Source organism: Musca domestica, unplaced genomic scaffold (assembly GCF_030504385.1).
Source record: "Musca domestica strain aabys unplaced genomic scaffold, Musca_domestica.polishedcontigs.V.1.1 81, whole genome shotgun sequence".
Taxonomy (NCBI): Eukaryota; Metazoa; Arthropoda; class Insecta; order Diptera; family Muscidae; genus Musca; species Musca domestica.
In genome coordinates, this window is record NW_026712412.1 from 189884 (window position 1) to 205209 (window position 15326).

At 34.6% G+C, this 15326-nt stretch overlaps 3 pseudogenes; 2 read left to right on the forward strand and 1 right to left on the reverse strand.

Annotated features, from left to right (window-relative positions):
- Nucleotides 1-424: 424 nt before the first annotated feature.
- Nucleotides 425-504, forward strand: LOC131806678 (small nucleolar RNA U3; annotated as a pseudogene).
- A 1134-nt stretch (nt 505-1638) lies between these two features.
- Nucleotides 1639-1722, reverse strand: LOC131806677 (small nucleolar RNA U3; annotated as a pseudogene).
- Nucleotides 1723-3839: 2117 nt separating this feature from the next.
- Nucleotides 3840-3919, forward strand: LOC131806679 (small nucleolar RNA U3; annotated as a pseudogene).
- Nucleotides 3920-15326: the final 11407 nt, after the last annotated feature.

The following is a 15326-nucleotide window of genomic DNA, read 5'->3' on the forward strand; positions in this document are numbered from 1 at the left end:
TCGCACTTATGAACATTTTCATCCTTCTCCACTTGTTATGCTTCCGTTTTACATGAACGAAATAGCATAACCATGTAAGTTGATTTTGTTTGTTACAACAAAAACCCCTTCGACGACCATGCCTCGTATATTAATAGAACAGTGTTGTAATAAGCCAACACAAAAGAAACATTTTTTCAATATACAGTGGTCACAAAAATTATTCATATAAAAACTTTTTGAAAAAAACCGCCCAATATAAGATCAAATTAAACTAATATTTTTTTACTTCTTTCAAAATTATTTAAAGTTGTTTAAATTATTTCAAAACAAATAAAAAAACAGGTATATCAGTGCTTATAAACGAGAAACTTGAAAATAAAAAATAATCTCCATTTTGGCGCGTAAAATTATTCATACACTTCACATATTCATATGCGTTAGTAAGACTATACTTCACAGGATCATTTCCGTAGTTAGTGTTCAATTACTTTCTTTGCAAAATGAAAACCCAAAAAATATATTGTAGTAAGAACTAGTAACAACAAAGCTAAGTTCGCCCGGACCGAACTTATAGTAGCCTCCACCATGTAGTACACATTAAGATCTTTAAATACGAAATTTGAAACAATTCCGGCAAATAATGTCGCTAAAATCATCAAAATACAGAATGAAGGGAGATTCCGTTATATGGGGATTATAAGAAGACCTGAACCTGCATACGAAATTTTTAGACATAAGCTGTAGTACCCATTACAAATTTCGAATACAAAATTTGAAACAATTCGGGTGAATAATGTCGGTAAAATCATCAAAATACCGAATATCGGGAGGTACTGTTATTTGGGGCTATACGAAAACATGGACCTGCAACCTGAAATTAACTGGCAAAATACACATGTGTGCAAAATTTAAGCCTTCTATCTCAATACGTTCGACAGATAGCAGACAGACGGACAGACAAACACACAGACAGACGGACATCGATAAATCGTTTTAGAATTTTACGGTGATCCAGAACATATATATACTTTGTAGGATCTATCATGAATATTTCGAAAAGTTACAAACGGAATGACAAAGCTAATATACCCTCCATAGAATGGTGGAGGACATAAGAAGAAAGTCAAATTGATTATTTAATAATTCGACGGACCTCCTTTTGATTTAATTACTGCTTCCAAAAGTCGACTCATGCTTTTTATGTTTTGGTATTTTTTTTTCCATTCTACGCTTTTTACCGTTTTTAAAGACTCCTTGGAAGTTATTTGGCGTTTTCTTATTCTACGTTTCAGTATAATATATATTCTGGATCACCGTAAAATTCTAAAACGATTTAGTAATGTCCGTCTGTCTGTGTGTTTGTCTGACCGTCTGTCCACGTCTTCGTATATAACTGAATCTTCCTTAATTCTGTATTTTGATGATTTTAGCGACATTATTTGCCGGAATTGTTTCAAATTTGTTATTTGAAGATCTTAATGGCTACTACAGCCTATGACAAAATAATTGCTTATGCTGGTCCAAGTAGGTTTGAATAGCCTCCGAATAAAGTTATAATGGTATTTTTCGTAATTTTTGAAAATTTTCAAGCTCCTTCCAAATGGTGGAGGGTATTAAAAGCTCGGCCTGGACTTAGCTGTGTTGTTACTAGTTCTTACTACAGTATATTTTTGGGTTTTCATTTTGCAATGAATGTAATTAAACACTGACTACAGATATGATCCTGTGAAGTATAGTCTTACTACAGTATATGAATATGTGAAGTGTATGAATAATTTTTAAGCACCAAAATGAAGATTATCTTTTATTTTCAAGTTTCTCGGTTATAAGCACTGATGTACCTGTCCTTTGTTTGTTTTGAAATAATATAAACAACTGTACATAATTTTAAAACAAGAAAAAAAATATTGGTTTAATTTGATGTTATATTGGGCTGTTTTTTAAAAATGTTTTTATATGAACAATTTTTTAATCACTGTATATTGAAAAAATGTTTCTTTGGAACGTCTGCAGTATTGAAAATATTGGTTTGGTTCTAAAATTTAAAATAAACGATAAGTTTCTTTACGAATATAACATTATTGTATCGAACGATTTAATAAAAACTAGTACTAAGTTGCAAGTTCTAGAACTGGCATATTGATTAAATAATCATCGAAATTTCGTGGTGCCGTTGTATGGGGGTATACGAAGGCGTGGACCAGCACGAACAATTTTCTTTCGTAGGCTGTAGTATACATTTCGAACTTCAAATACAAATTTCGGGTGAATAATGTCGCTTAAAATATGGAAAATATGGAGGTACTATTATATGGGGGCTACACCAAAACGTGGACCTACATGGCCCATTTTGCAATACCAAAAGTCAATCTATTTAATTTCGTTCGGAAGCTAGAGTGTTTTTCAAAGGCGGACAGACAGACGGACTGTGGCATGTATCAACGCTGTCATTAGGAACATGTATATTTTTGTATATTTTTTTTATCGAAATTGTTCAAAATACCGAAAATTGGAAGGTAACTTAAATAGGGTGGCTAAATGTGACAAAGATGGCCGATTTACGAAGTTGACTTGCCTCATTCCAAAGATAGCTTGATTACATACAGGCAAACGGACATCGATTTAAAATGTTACCCATATAACGGTACTTCCAGGTATTAAGTATCATAATGAATTTAGCCACATTCTTCAACGAGAGTGTTTCAAATTTGATATTCACCACAGATACCTAACACTGTTGTAGATAAATTCAGTATAGTGCTATGTTTTTTAATCCCTTATATGGTACTTCCCGAGATAGGGTATTCTGAAGATTTTATTAAAATTGTTAAGCGGATTTGTTCAATATTTTGCATTTGATTAATGTTTTGGTATAGCCCCCTTTGTAACTGAACCACATATTAAACAGTTAAAAAATTCTGCGATATCTGCATATTTAATACTTTTGAAGGCAGAGTTTTCTAAGATAGATTTAATCAATATGCCAGTTCTAGAACTTAGTACTAGTTTGTATTAAATCGTTCGATACAATAATGGAACAATTGTTCTCCGTAATAAAACTTATCGTTTACTAGAACAGTGCTGGCTTGTTTGTCCTGGAAACCATAGTGTTTTGTTGTTGCAAAATGGTCGGGCTTAATCAATTTATTATTGTTTTTATAAAAACAACGTTTGTTAATTAGTGGAGAACAATGGTCATGTTTACCAGGGGGTAAGGCAGGGAATACCTAGGTCTCGGAAAGAGCCACCAATCCTCATAAGTTCCCTTGTTTTTTGTCTGGGACATTCTCCCCAGAAGATATTTTAAAAATAACTTCTATGATAAAAAAAACTTTTTTACCCAAGTGACGAGATCATAAGTTCAATAGAAGAGGAACGAAAGAATTGCATAAAATTAAATTTATTTTGGAAAATGTTCTAAATCTTACAATCGCACTTATAAACATTTTAATCTTTCTCCACTTGTTATGCTTACGCTTTACATAAACGAAATAGCATAACCATGTAAGTTAATTTGGTCTTTTACAAAAAAACCCCTTCGACGACCATGCCTCGTCTATTTATAGAACAGTGTTGTAATAAGCCAACACAAAAGAAACATTTTTTCAATATACAGTGGTCACAAAAATTATTCATATAAAAACTTTTTGAAAAAATACCGCCCAATATAAGATCAAATTAAACCAATATTTTTTTACTTCTTTCAAAATTATTTAAAGTTGTTTAAATTATTTCAAAACAAATAAAAAAAAAACAGGTATATCAGTGCTTATAAACGAGAAACTTGAAAATAAAAAATAATCTCCATTTTGGCGCGTAAAATTATTCATACACTTCACATATTCATATGCGTTAGTAAGACTATACTTCACAGGATCATTTCCGTAGTTAGTGTTCAATTACTTTCTTTGCAAAATGAAAACCCAAAAAATATATTGTAGTAAGAACTAGTAACAACAAAGCTAAGTTCGCCCGGACCGAACTTATAGTAGCCTCCACCATGTAGTACACATTAAGATCTTTAAATACGAAATTTGAAACAATTCCGGCAAATAATGTCGCTAAAATCATCAAAATACAGAATGAAGGGAGATTCCGTTATATGGGGATTATAAGAAGACCTGAACCTGCATACGAAATTTTTAGACATAAGCTGTAGTACCCATTACGAATTTCGAATACAAAATTTGAAACAATTTGGGTGAATAATGTCGCTAAAATCATCAAAATACCGAATATCGGGAGGTACTGACCGATTTACGAAATTAACCTGCCTACTGGCAAAATACACATGTGTGCAAAACTTAAGCCTTCTATCTCAATACGTTCGACAGATAGCAGACAGACGGACAGACAAACACACAGACAGACGGACATCGATAAATCGTTTTATTTTACGGTGATCCAGAATATATATACTTTGTAGGATCTATCATGAATATTTCGAAGAGTTACAAACGGAATGACAAAGCTAATATACCCTCCATAGAATGGTGGAGGATATAAAAAGAAAGTCAAATTAATTATTTAATAATTCGATTTGATTACTGCTTCCAAAAGTCGACTCATGCTTTTTATGTTTTGGTAATTTTTTCCCATTCCACGCTTTTTACTGTTTTTAAAGACTCCTTGGAAGTTATTTGGCGTTTTCTTATTCAACGTTTCAGTAACTCCCAGATGGGCTCTATGGGATTTAAATCCGGAGACTGGGAAGGTGTTTTAGGTGCTTGCAGCTATAATGCAACCATTCACGAGCAATTTACAATGAATGCATCTATCCCAAGTTTGTGTGTAAATTGTCTTCAAGAATGTTCAAATATAGCATATTTTATGGAGCTTCCAACACCTGTAAAGACGGTGGTTTTATATTCATTCTGTACTTTTAGTAAATGTATATTAATTGATACCATACTATAAAACTTTCATTTTTAGATTCAAAATTCTGAAGTCGAGTGGGTAGAACGCGTAAATCAGCATATGACTATGCAAAACATGATGAGATTTTCGTTGTCTATATCTTCATTTGTCTATGATTTCGTTGTCTATATTTTCATTTGTCTATGCATCGATTGGGATGATTCTATTCCGTCTACGACAAGGGTGATAGGCAGAAATTCGTTGAGACGTATCAGCACGTCAATTATATTCAAATTCCGCGATGGGTTAATTATGTTCTAGATTTCTCTGCCGAACTTTTATATTTTTTTTTTTTGATGCCTCAGAGAAGGCATTTCTACACATTTGTTGTCCAGTAAAACTAAAGTAACTCTTATCAAGTCAATTTCTCGTCCAGGTCGTATTATTGCTTCCCAGACTCCGAAACTGACAGCAGCAGCGACAAACTACAGTTTTTCGAATCGCAAAAGAGGCGAACAAAACGATAAAAGAAGTGAACGACAACTTGGTGAAGCTCAAAACGAAAAAGTTGTCTGGGGCTCCACGGCGAAGCTGAGGAAGCAGCTGACGAGAAAGCAGAGCTGCACGATGCTCCAAAGGGGGCTAAGAATAAAGGAAAGAAGACTGTAATAAAAATCCTTTGACCGAGGGCGAAGAGGTTGGCCCCAAAACAGAAAAGGTAAACCCGGCCACGAAATCTACTGCTAAGACTGGGGTTTCTGAGAATAAATCCCTGACCCGATAGGACATGAATGAACCGCCATAAAACATAGAGAATATGATCAACAATTAAATTTGGATTACATGGAAGTTTGTGATCCAATTTCAATTGCCGCCCTGAAGGAGATTACCGGGAAGATAAAACCTCCTTGGGAAAACGGCAGCCTCAGGCTGGTGAGGAAGGGAGCAATTCTTTGCTTGAATAAAACAACGGTATACGTCAGAGGATTTGGCAGCAAGTTCTAGACGGTACGTACACTTGAAGTCTTTGGAAGACAATACAAGACCTTGGACGTGAAGAGATGTGGAGTCTTCCCCAGGGAGGAGAAGGATGGTGGCACTCTCCTTTAGATGAGAGTTTATAATCTCTCCATGACCAGTCTGACAGAGACAGAGGGCATTGCTTTTTATATCTCAAAGGCGGTCAGATTCAAGTTAAATAAGGTTAGAATCGGACTAGACGAGGAATTCAAAACGACAGCGAGGAGGAGAAAGAGCAGCCTCAAGCAACACTAAACAGGGAGTCGACTGTAGGACCAATGATCAAGGTCATCCAGATCAAACCTCATCGGAGCGAGACGGCAACTATAGCTCTGATGGAACAAATAAACAAAGGTAAGATACACATTGGATCAATTCTGGAACCTAGGACTGTTTAAAATAAGGTCTCTGGACTAAACCATTTTGACAACCAATTGTTCTATGCCAATATAGGGTCTCCACCGAGAGCTTGTATAATATATCACGAAAATTTTTGTTTTTTTTTCCTCCAGAGTTGTCAACATCGGATGCAACAGTACTGAATCGGTGGAATGGCAACATATACCTTGCGACTATATTGTCGGAACTGCAGCGGCTGTTGAGCAAGGCAAAACAAACAGGTAACGATGCTAACTCACAACACATTGCGTGGGGCAGTACTAACACTAACACAAGCTACTAGATTACCTAAATACTAACGACCTAATAATTCTTTCTGCGAACAGTTTGATAGCGAAAATGATGTTTTAAGAATTAAAATGTTTATTTCTAAACCCCGTACACAAGCCGAGACAATTATGAATGATATGGGAAATGAGACGGTAACAATAGAAGAGATCCTATGGCTTTTGATGAAGACATACTTCCCGCTGACCAACACCAAACTCGATGATATATCGGTTGATTGAGGAAATGTGGCTGATAAAGCACCAAATGTTGACAAATTGATGGTAAAGGATGCATTAAAAATTTCCAGCCGTTTAAGGCATCTGGACCGGAGAAGCGGAGGTCCGGCGATTGCAGAGTGTCTAAGCTGGCTTGAGTCCAACACGAGACCGACTGCCGTAAACATCCCAACGGACAGTAAAATCGCTACAAAAATATAACATCCAAAATATTGAGATATAGCGAACTCTCTCGCAAAATCTTCTTCGAACAAACTCTTAGTATGGAGCGCACAACAGGCGTATACTGGCTTAAGTGTATGTCCACCCGACAAAAAGTTCTAACATAAGCATGGTAAAAGTATATTTAGATTGTATTATACTATTCAATAAGGTGTTTATATTTATATTAAAACTTTTTTTGGGAGATGATTTGGATAATTTTGACAAAAGTGACTTCACATATGAAGTGTTGCCATTACCGATTTGGGACATGAAATAAATTGGTTAGTTTTGCATGGGGATAATGTATAATGTATTTTTTCATGGAGACATTATTTAAATTTAACTTTCAGGATAACCAAACTTTTCATATCCTCCACCAATTCGAAAAATAACTCAAGAGGTACATACACTCCAAGTCTTGAACAATTTCATAAAAAAGTACGGAATATAAGAGGGGTGGGGGCCAAACATTGAAACAGATTAATGAATACTTGATGACTATACCCAAAGCATAGATTAATGAATTTAATGGTGACGAAAGTTTTCAATATCCGTTGCTAACAGATGTCACAACAGCAGTATTTGAGTGATAAACTGCGTGTTTTGGATGGTCGATTCACTCGACTTCGAACACAAATTAATTGTGTTGTCAATATTTACAATTGTTGAATTGAATATATTTCAAATCATTATATAGGGAGGAAATTTTCAATTCCACTGAACCTATTATAGTAAAAATCGTTTACAGTGGTTAATATTTTAGACATTTTAGGTTTGAGTGACTTCAGTATATTAATTCATGCCTCTGAAACGACATATACCACATCTTTTGTTCGATTTTTTTAGATGATTAACGGTGAGAGCATTTCTTTGTCTATGTATATTAATTTGCCTATGCTTATGTCCATTGCAGTAATGGGTTTCACCGATACGCGATGCATGTGGTAGTTCCTGAATTAATAAGTATGTTTCGTTGTACACCAGACAACAAAATTTGGTGACATATGCACGGGACGACGATCGAAAATATTTGGATCTGTAAGACGGATATTAGAAAAACCCAATAAAGCGCGGATTACCGGAGATCTTTAGGAGAACAAATACTTGGGTTTTCAATAAAATTGTGGAATCGAACCAAAACCTAATATATATGAGTTTTTTTCAAGGGAGTAACGGTGGATGAATCATTTACACCAGATACCGTAGCAAGACAAGAACGGGAGGGCAACTTCAATCTCTTTTGGAGTTTCTCACTTATAAAAGTTGCCTGGCGATTACTAGTGTCAGAAATTGCTGATCATAGGCTTTGAACGACACTTTTAGAGTATGAACTGTTATTGGGTTTATGTGAAAGCGTATGGTGCCTTCCATGACAATTATGTGCTCTTAAACAATTTTTAACCGAGTTACCTTTAGATAAGCAACGCATGTTTCAGTTAACGTTGAAGATATTCTGGATTGATAGTCGGCAATAGAATCTGTGGGTATCATAGACTTGCATTCAGATGTCTTAAACTACTTGATAACCCATTATTTTCATGTAGGTTATGAAAGTCATCCGATACCTTGTTATGAAATTACTGGGTTGGCTCATACGAAGGTATAATTGTATGTTGGATTATGCAAATGAAAAGGAATCATTATTCTCGACACTTACAGCTTTCTTCGAGAAAGGAACTTATAAAAATTATTCCAGAAATGCGGTTTAAATGAAAACCGTTACGATACGAAGAAGAGGACCTGCATACGCAATTTTTTGTCATAGACTGCAGTACCCATTACGACCCTCAAATACGAAATATAGAACAATTCCGGTAAATAACGTTGTTAAAATCAGCAAAATACCCAATATTGGGAGTATCGTTATATGGTGGATATACGAAGGCGAGACACTGATGATTTGAAACAATTCCGGTCTATAATGTCTTTAATACCATAAAAATACCGAATATTGTGGGGCACCGTTATATAGGGTCTATACGAAAGCGAAGACCTGCATTACTAATTTTTTGTCACATGTTACAGTACCCATTAGGACCTTCAAATACGAAATTCAAATTAATTCCGTTGAATAATGTCTCTAATATTTTCAAAATACCAGAAAAAGCGAGGTAACGTTGTATGTGAGGTATACGAAAACGTGGACCAACATAGACAATGTTCTTTCATAGGTTGTAATATCCAATGTGATCTTCCAATAAAATCATCAAACTATGGATTATTTAGAGGTACCATTATATGGGGGCTATACGTAAACTTGAACCAAGTGGACCATTTACTGGCAAAATACACATGTGTGCAAAATTTTAGACTTCTATCTCAATTCGTTTGAAAAGTAACGTGATAACAACAGTCAGACAGACGGAAGGACGCTAAATCGACTTAAAATTTCTTGCTGATCAAGAATTTATATATGTTGTTGGGTCTGACAAAGATTTAGGGGAGTTACAAAAGGGAGTATAAAGTTAAGATAGTATAATGGAGGGTATAAAAAATGAATACAAGAATAAAACGACTATAACGATTTACTACCATGAAAGGGGAACTTCGTGCTTTGGTTTGATGCTAATAAACGCAAAAAGTAAAATTTTTAAGGACCCCAAAATTCATTAACTCTTATTATACACTTTAAAATTCATGTTTACGAATATGAAAACAATTTTTTTATATTTTCGTAATGCTAACATTTAAATTTTAACAAAGCAAAAAGGAATTTATTCTTTGAATTTCCAGCATTTCTATCTTAACCATATGAATACAATATATGTAGACTAAATTGAATATTCAACCCTTTTCTGAAGTACTCGCCCATGTTACTTTTGAAATAAAATTTAAGTCCCAATATGTGAAATATTTACGTATGGCAAGTTGCATGTCTCACAGAAATAATAATTATTAGATTATTTTTGGAGTTCCTATGCACATAAATACTGTTATCTTTTTATACCCTCCACCATAGTATGGAGGGTATATTAAGTTTGTCATTCCGTTTGTAACACCTCCAAATATACAGTTTAGACCCCATAGAGTATATATATTCTTGATCAGCATAACATTCTATGTCGATTTATGAATGTCCGTCCATCTGTCCATCTTTCCGTCTGTGGAAATCACTCTAGCGAATAGATACTAAGGCTTACAACAAAAAATTGGCCACGGTAACGGTACCTCCCGATATTCGGTATTTTGATGATTTTAGCGACATTATTTGCCGGAATTGTTTCAAATTTGGTATTTGAAGTTCGTAATAGATACTACAAAAACAAAAAAATAAAACAAAAAAAGGGCCGTGTAGGTCCACGTACCTCCGGTACCCCCCAATATTCGGTATTTTGATGATTTTAGCGACATTATTTACAGGAACTATTTCAAATTTGGTATTTGAATTTCATAATGAATACTACAGCCTAAGATTGTCTGTTCAGGTCCACGTCTTCGTATAGCCCCCATATAACGGTACCCCCGGATATTCGGTATTTTGATGATTTTAGCTACATTATTTACCGGAATTATATCAAATTTTGTAATTGAAGTTCGTAATGGATAATACAGCCTATGGCAGAAAATTGTCTGGGCAGGTCCATTTATAACCCCCATGGTACCTCCCTATATTCGGTATTTTGATGATTTTAGCTACATTATAAACAGATTTTTTTCAAGTTTCGCATTTGAATATTGTAATAGTTTGTGACAAAAGTTGCCTATGCAGGTCCAAGTCGTCGTATAGACCATAATATACGGCTACCTTCGGTATTTTTAAGATTTTAACAGAATTTTTAACGGATTTAATTTTTTTTTTTTGAAAATTGTTAAATTTGTACCAAGTGGTGGAGGGTATTCAAAGTTCGGCCTGGCCGAACTTACAGCTTTTTTACTTGCTTTAGTAGAATTTTATTCATGTTTTCATATGCTTTATCTTATAAAAATAAAAGCACAAAAATAGGATCTGCATACACAATTTTCTGTCATAGTTTTACGAACTTCAAATATGAAATTTGAAACAATTCCCGTAAATAACGTCGCTTAAATCATCAAAATATCAAACATCAAGAGGCGCCGTTATATGAGGGCTATACGAAAACGTAGACCGACATGACCCATTTACGGACTTAACCTGCCTACTGGCAAAATACACATGTGTTCAAAAATATACTTCTATCTCAGTTCGTTCGTGATTACAAAAGACAGACGGACATCGCTAAATCCACTTAGAAGTTACCATTATAAGAGCGGGATGTACCATTATAAGAGCGCTCTTTAAGCTAGAAATATTAATTTTATTGAGTTTGCATTATTTTGAATGCACTTCTTTTTTTGTCGTTCTAATTTTTGCATACTTCTTGTTGTTACAGCTTTGAATGTCAACTAGCAGCTTTTTAATGAGTATTGGTTAGCGCTTACGCCACCCTTTGGCATTATTATAATCCTCGTATCGATCATCGTAACAGAGGCATGCTGTTTGCCAGTTTTTTCTATTTTAATTTATTTATTACCAATAGAGCGACTACTTTATTTTAAATTTCAAATCTAAAACGAATGTGCTTTTATTTAATCTTTTTATTTATCGGAACTGAATTTCGCCGCATGTACATTTTTATCCATTCGAACCTTTGGAAACCTTTGGTAAATGGATTTCGTTTCTATACCCTCCACCATAGTATGGAGGGTATATTAAGTTTGTCATTCCGTTTGTAACGCCTCGAAATACACATTTCAGACCTAACAAAGTATATATATTCTTGATTGGCATACAATTCTATGTCGATTTAGCGATGTCCGTCCGTCTGTTCGTCTATACGTCTGTGGAAATCACTCTAGCTTCCGAACGAATTGAAGTAGATTGATAAAATTTCACTCAAATGTATGGTATGACCGCAGGAGGTATTAAAAATGGGCTATGTAGGTCCACGTATTGGTATAGTCCCCATATAACGGTACCTCCCGATATTCGGTATTTTGATGATTTTAGCGACATTTTTCACCGGAATTGTTTCAATTTTGGTATTTTTAGTTCGTTATGTATACTACAGCCTAGGATTGAAAATTGTCTGTACAGGCCCACGTCTTCGTATAGCCCCCATATAACGGTACCTCCCGATATTCGGTATTTTAATAATTTTAGCGACATTTTCATCGGAATTGTTTCAAATTTGGTATTTGAAGTTCGTAATGTACACTACAGTCTAAGACAGAAGATTGTCTGTGCATGTCCACTTCTTCATATAGCCCCCATATAACGGTACCCCCGATATTCGGTATTTTGATGATTTTAGCAAATTTAGCCACTGGAATTGTTTCAAATTTTGTATTTAAATGTTGGTAATGGATACAACAGCCTAAGACAGAAAATTGTCTGTGCAGGTCCACGTCTTCGTAAAGCTCCATATAACGGTACCACCGATATTCGGTATTTTGATGATTTAAGCGACATTATTTACTGGAACTATTTCAAATTTGGTATTTGAATATGAATGAATACTACAGACTAAGACTGAAAATTGTCTGTTCAGGTCCACGTCTTCGTATGATGATTTTAGCGACATTATTTACCGGGATTGTTTCAAATTTCGGGTTTAAGTTCGTAATGGATACTACAGCCTATGAGAGAAAATTCTTTGTGCAGGTCTATGTCTTCGTATAGCCCCCATATAACGGAACCACCAATATTCGGAATTTTGATGATTTTAGCGACATTATTTACCGGAATTATTTCAAATTTTGTAATTGAAGTTCGTAATGGATACTACAGCCCATGGCAGAAAATTGTCTGGGCAGGTCCATTTATAACCCCCATGGTACCTCCCTATATTCGGTATTTTTACGATTTTAGCTACATTATAACAGATTTTTCAAGTTTCGCATTTGAATATTGTAATAGCTTGTGACAAAAGTTGCCCATGCAGGTTCAAGTCGTCGTATTGACCCTAATATACGGCTACCTTCGGTATTTTAAAGATTTTAACAGAATTTTTAACGGATTTTATTTGTTTGAAAATTGTTAAATTTGTACCAAATGGTGGAGTATATTCAAAGTTCAGCCTGGCCGAAATTACAGCTTTTTTACATGCTTTAGTAGAATTTTATTCATGTTTTCATATGCTTTATCTTATAAAAATAAAAGCATAAAAATAGGATCTGCATACACAATTTTCTGTCATAGTTTTACGAACTTCAAATATGAAATTTGAAACAATGCAGGTTCAAGTCGTTGTATAGACCCTAATATACGGCTACCTTCGGTATTTTAAAGATTTTAACAGAATTTTTAACGGATTTTATTTTTTTGAAAATTGTTAAATTTGTACCAAATGGTGGAGGGTATTCAAAGTTCAGCCTGGCCGAAATTACAGCTTTTTTACTTGCTTTAGTAGAATTTTATTCATGTTTTCATATGCTTTATCTTATAAAAATAAAAGCATAAAAATAGGATCTGCATACACAATTTTCGGTCATAGTTTTACGAACTTCAAATATGAAATTTGAAACAATGCAGGTTCAAGTCGTTGTATAGACCCTAATATACGGCTACCTTCGGTATTTTAAAGATTTTAACAGAATTTTTAACGGATTTTATTTTTTTGAAAATTGTTAAATTTGTACCAAATGGTGGAGGGTATTCAAAGTTCAGCCTGGCCGAAATTACAGCTTTTTTACTTGCTTTAGTAGAATTTTATTCATGTTTTCATATGCTTTATCTTATAAAAATAAAAGCATAAAAATAGGATCTGCATACACAATTTTCTGTCATAGTTTTACGAACTTCAAATATGAAATTTGAAACAATTCCCGTAAATAACGTCGCTTAAATCATCAAAATATCAAACATCGAAAGGCACCGTTATATAGGGGCTATACGAAAACGTAGACCGACATGACCCATTTACGGACTTAACCTGCCTACTGGCAAAATACACATGTGTTCAAAATTATACTTCTATCCCAGTTCGTTCGTGATTACAAAAGACAGACGGACATCGCCATTATAAGAGCGGGATGTACCATTACAAGAGCGCTCTTTAAGCTAGAAATATTAATTTTATTGAGTTTGCATTATTTTGAATGCACTTCTTTTTTTGTCGTTCTAATTTTTGCACACTTCTTATTGTTACAGCTTTGAATGTCAACTAGCAGCTTTTTAATGAGTATTGGCTAGCGCTTACGCCACCCTTTGGCATTATTATAATCCTCGTATCGATCATCGTAACAGAGGCATGCTGTTTGCCAATTTCTCCTATTTTAATTTATTTAATACCAATAGAGAGACTACTTTATTTTAAATTTCAAATCTAAAACGAATGTGCTTTTATTTAATCTTTTTATTTATCAGAACTGAATTTCGCCGCATGTACATATTTATCCATTCGAACCTTTGGAAACCTTTGGTGAATGGATTTCGTTACGGAATGACAAACTTAATATACCCTCCATACTATGGTGGAGGGTAATTAAGTTGGCCATTCCGTTTGTAACGCCTCGAAATAAACATTTTAGACCTAACAAAGTATATATATTCTTGATCAGAATACAATTCTATGTCGATTTAGCGATGTCCGTCCGTCTGTTCGTCTATCCGTCTGTGGAAATCACTCTAGCTTCCGAACGAATTGAAGTAGATTGATAAAATTTTATTTACTGGAATTGTTTCAAATTTGGTATTTGAAGTTCGTTATGTATACTACAGTCAAAGACAGAAAATTGTCTGTGCAGGTCCACTTCTTCATATAGCCCCCATATAACGGCACCTCCCGATATTCGGTATTTTGATGATTTTAGCAAATTTATTCACTGGAATTGTTTCAAATTTTGTATTTAAAGTTCGTAATGGATACAACAGCCTAAGACAGAAAATTGTCTGTGCAGGTCCAAGTCTTCGTATAGCCCCCATATAACGGCACCTCCCGATATTCGGTATTTTAATGATTTTAGCGACATTTTTCACCGGAATCGTTTCAAATTTGGCATTTGAAGTTCGTAATGAATACTACAGCCTATGACGGAAAATTGTCTGTACAGGTCCACGTTTTCGTATAGCCCCCATATAACGGTACCCCCGATATTCGGTATTTTGATGATTTTAGCGACATTATTTACTGGAACTATTTCAAATTTGGTATTTGAATTTCATAATGAATACTACAGACTAAGACTGAAAATTGTCTGTTCAGGTCCACGTCTTCGTATGATGATTTTAGCGACATTATTTACCGGGATTGTTTCAAATTTCGGGTTAAAGTTCGTAATGGATACTACAGCCTATGAGAGAAAATTCTCTGTGCAGGTCTATGTCTTCGTATAGCCCCCATATAACGGAACCACCAATATTCGGAATTTTGATGATTTTAGCGACATTATTTACCG